We start from the raw sequence: 4,350 nt of genomic DNA, 5'->3' as shown, positions 1-4,350 counted from the left end.
GTTGGCTTAATTGCCCATGTTTCTAGTCAAAATTCCTATCTTAGACTTGGTTATGGCTTCCTTGACTTCTAGAAGTTGAACTAGATACCTTAGCCTAGTTTGGGGCATAGATTGTCTAAATATGTAAATTGAGGTTTATAAGTGGGTTTATCCAGCCCACTTAGGCCAAAACTTGTGTTAGCCATTGTGGGCTTAGTTGCAAATGTTAGGCCTAGTTGTGACTAATGAGCCTTTTTTATGAGATTTTCTTGGTGAATTGATGTTTCCTCGAATTGTGACTTATGAGTTACGTCTATGTTATTCCTTATAGAAATGATAATGCGACTTAGAGATGTTATTTTCTTTAGATATTATATTGGGCCTTTAGAGATGTTGTTTCCTCTTAGACTTGATATTTGGACCATAGAGGTGCTATTTCCTCTTAGACATGACGTTAGGTCCTTATAGATGATATTCCTCTTAGATTATGATGTTGTGATTATTCTGGACATATTATTGGGCCGACAGCTATGTTATGATATTGGTTTGACATCCGAGAAGTAATTATCCTTGTAAAGGATACAGTTGTAGAATATGGGTACATATATGTTTATGTTTCTTATGATTTCATTAACTGAATACTGGTGATGGCATATATAGATTTGGTAAATTCATGGTTACTGTATTGGTATTGATATGATTCTAGCTGAAATATGACCTTATCATAATTTTTTCTCAATAAGGCTTAAAACCCACCTGTCACCGTAATAATGGATTTCTTCACTATAATAATTGCCTGACTAAATGGAATATTTATACATACAAAAGACATTGAAAATATTATTTTAAAGATTTTATCGAGACAGATTTTGATCCATGATTTGACATTATTACTTACTCCGATCGTGAGATATTTGACCCCTTCATACACTTTTATAATGTCTTAGTCCCGAAGATCAATCTGGGCACTAGACTTACAGATTTTACTCTCTTTTTAGCCTTGGCTTTAGCCTGTGCACCTAGTATATGTCTATATATGTGTGTATTGATGGTTATTATGATATTGATTTCAACAAGGCAAGCGGATACTGTTATGATCAAATTGATACTCGGTTCTAGTCCGAAGGATAATCTTAGGATGATATTGATACCCAGCAATGCCAAAGGATATTATGATGATGATATTGATACCCAATAAGGTCAAAGGATACTATGATGACATATTGATACCCGATAAGGCCAGAGGTTGATTATGATGATGATGGTTACCATGATAAGATTGTGATATTGATTGTGCACCTTGCATTCATTTCTGCATCGCCTATCACCGGTATGCGCCTATGTTTATCAATCAGTATGGGATAGTTGCATAGATATAGGTGATGAATATGCCTTGCGTTGTTTTATATTAATTGAACCTTCCAAGCCTAGGGAGGTGTGGGTACACATAGGCTCCGTTAGGTATTTGGTTTTCCAAAATAATTGGTTATTCGTGTTATTATTGATATTAATATTATTATTATCATTGTTATGATCATTATTATGGCTAGGTTTTGATAGATTGATCATTGATATAGTATCGATATTCGAGGTATGTTCTCAGCCTCTTTTATCTTATGATTGCATTATTGAGTACGATTATTTCATGTCTAGCCATGTGGATTAGAAAACCTGAATATGATAGAATTAAACCCAGATAGGATTATGACAAGGTATTAATATAAGAATATGATAACTTCAGTTATACTTGAGTTGACCTCATATATATATATATACATATACCTAGCTAAATGCAGCTATGGTATTACCGTATATCCCTTCCTTCATTTGTTCATAATGTATATTCATTGCTTGGCCTCGTATATTCTTTTATATTCTTCTTCTTTTGCATTTTAACTCATCTATTGGGCTGGAATATATAGTATAGTATCGAGATCCACAGATATGGATTGGATAGGATAGTTCATCCTTGATACTTACTTAGCCTTATTATGTTAGTCTCTTGGACATGACTAGAATAGGCTATCCTTATTTTCTCATTGACTTGTTACATAGTTTCTAGACTTTTGGGTATAGTTTCTATTTGGTTTACATGTTGTATGTATCTGTTTTATCTTTGGAGCTCAGTTGGTAGTTGCCTACTAAGTACCATTTGTTTGGTACTCATACTACACTTCTGCAGCCTAAAAATCATAGTACGAGCTATCACATTAATGTGTGCATCGTATGGAGTAGCCATGGTTCAGAGACTTAGAGTGAGATCTTGATGTTTGGAGTATTACCTATCCCTCTCTTATGTATTTGACTAGTCTCTGTATTATATTTGGAGATAAGTTATATCAATGTAATTGATTTCATCTATTTCACTTTTGCACTCTCATTATTTTAGAAGCTCTTGTATTGATACCATTAGGTTTTGAAATTTATTCATGTATTTGAAATTTTGTTATATTTTTCCACATTCTTTCCTTATTTTATTTGGTAGTTCGTTACTAGTCATTTCAGACTATGGGTTTGGCTTGCCTACATATGGGTTATAGTAGGTGCCATCATAACCTAAGAAATTGGATTGTGTCAAATTGGTATCAGTTTCTAGGTCTCACCAGTGTAGTAGTACAAGAGCTAAGTGTTTAGTAGAGTTTGGAGGATAGGTGTGTAGACGTCCATAACCTATCTTTGGGAGGCTACAGGGATATTTTAGGAAATTTATTTTTTGACTTCTTATCATGTGTGTGCATTTCTATGAACCTCAAATACATTCTTTGACTCTATTTTATCCCCAAAAAACAATGCGACATTGGGAAAGATTTAGATGAGACTTCAACATGCTTTTTTAAAATTTCAATGCAACACCAGACTAGAGAGTTAGAGATGGATATCAAAGACCTTAGAGATAGATATCAAAGACCTTCAGCGGCAGCTAAAAAGGATTTGGGCCAACACAGGCTTTAGTAAAGCTCGTGACTACTTTAGCTTTTGAGGTTTGATATTGGGAATTTGAGTCATGTTGTAGATCTCTCTCAACTATGGATAACGTTTGATTAATCGAGCAATTCTCAGACCAAAATTAGGTCATAGTTTTCATCAAGGTTCTTTATTAGTTTTGAGTATGATATTGGATTTCTCGTATGATCCAGGCATTTTTCTAAGCTATATTTAGTGCATGGATATGTTAGGGGACTAGTATTGTCGCTCTGTTTTGTGTCAGAGTACTTGGTAGCAGCTGGGTCTTCCTTTCCTCAGGATGTTGATTATAAGAGGACCATAGAGAGCACGAGTATTGAGACTTATAGAAATGGCGATAAGAGGCATGCCATTAGTATATTGCTATTTGTATTTTATCTGGGAGTGAGGATTCTTTCGGTAGAGTTTAGCTTCACCTACAACCTATCAGTTGTATGCAAACAGTACATCATACTATGAGTAGTTCTTAGATTTATCGTAATGATCATAGTGGGCAGAGTTTCCATCAGACTTATAAAGTTTTAGTATGTTTCTTTTGGTCATTACGATCATTCTAGTTTATGAGGGGTAGTATCTCAAAGTATTCCAGGATTGTGGTTTAATTATGTGGTGATAAGATATTAGTTTAAAGGGTGCCCCAGATATGAGTTAGTCGATCAGATAGAGTTAGCATATTTTCCCCGTCAGCCTAGAGTTTTTGAGATAGGCTATGATTACAAAAAGGATGGATATTCAACTAGAGTTTGCTCTCTGTGTTAGTTGGCCAACCATTTGAGATCAATTTATGTTCTCGCATGTTAATACTTCAAAAGTTGCTATGATTGTAGAAAGATTGATTACTGGTCTAGAAAGTGTTTGCGACATGGGATTTCTAGTCATTCCGGTTATTTAGATTAGCTTCGTGATATTGTGGCATCATCGATTAGAGATAGTGTGTGTGGGACCTTAGTCGATGATCTAGTTGGCCAGTCCGAGTTTAGACTTGTTCAAATTTATTTTTGCTATGCCCATCAGTCATGTGATTGTGGATGTCACCATGATTGGTGTGCTTTTATTTATTGCATTTATCTCTTATTATGTGTATTGGGGTTTTCATACCCATTGATGATTATATGCCTTGATGAATTGATATCGGTTATTATGTGCCTTATTATTGAATTCATGATTATATTACTACTCTGTGGTTTATTTTGTTTAATCGTGGATGGAGTATATTGTGCTGATATTTTCTCCCTATGGTTGTAACTTTTGAGTTTGAGTCCCATTTATCTTGGAACGTCGGCCTTATTATGGCTCTTGAGTGGTACATGGTATTGATGTTCATTTTGGTACTGCCTATTCATTATATCGATGTTGATATGTTGTTGCTATTGCTATCACTGCTTGAGCTCATTGATATTATTGCTT

This window comes from Capsicum annuum, chromosome 7 (assembly GCF_002878395.1).
Source record: "Capsicum annuum cultivar UCD-10X-F1 chromosome 7, UCD10Xv1.1, whole genome shotgun sequence".
Taxonomy (NCBI): Eukaryota; Viridiplantae; Streptophyta; class Magnoliopsida; order Solanales; family Solanaceae; genus Capsicum; species Capsicum annuum.
Note: the sequence above shows the minus strand (reverse complement) of the source record.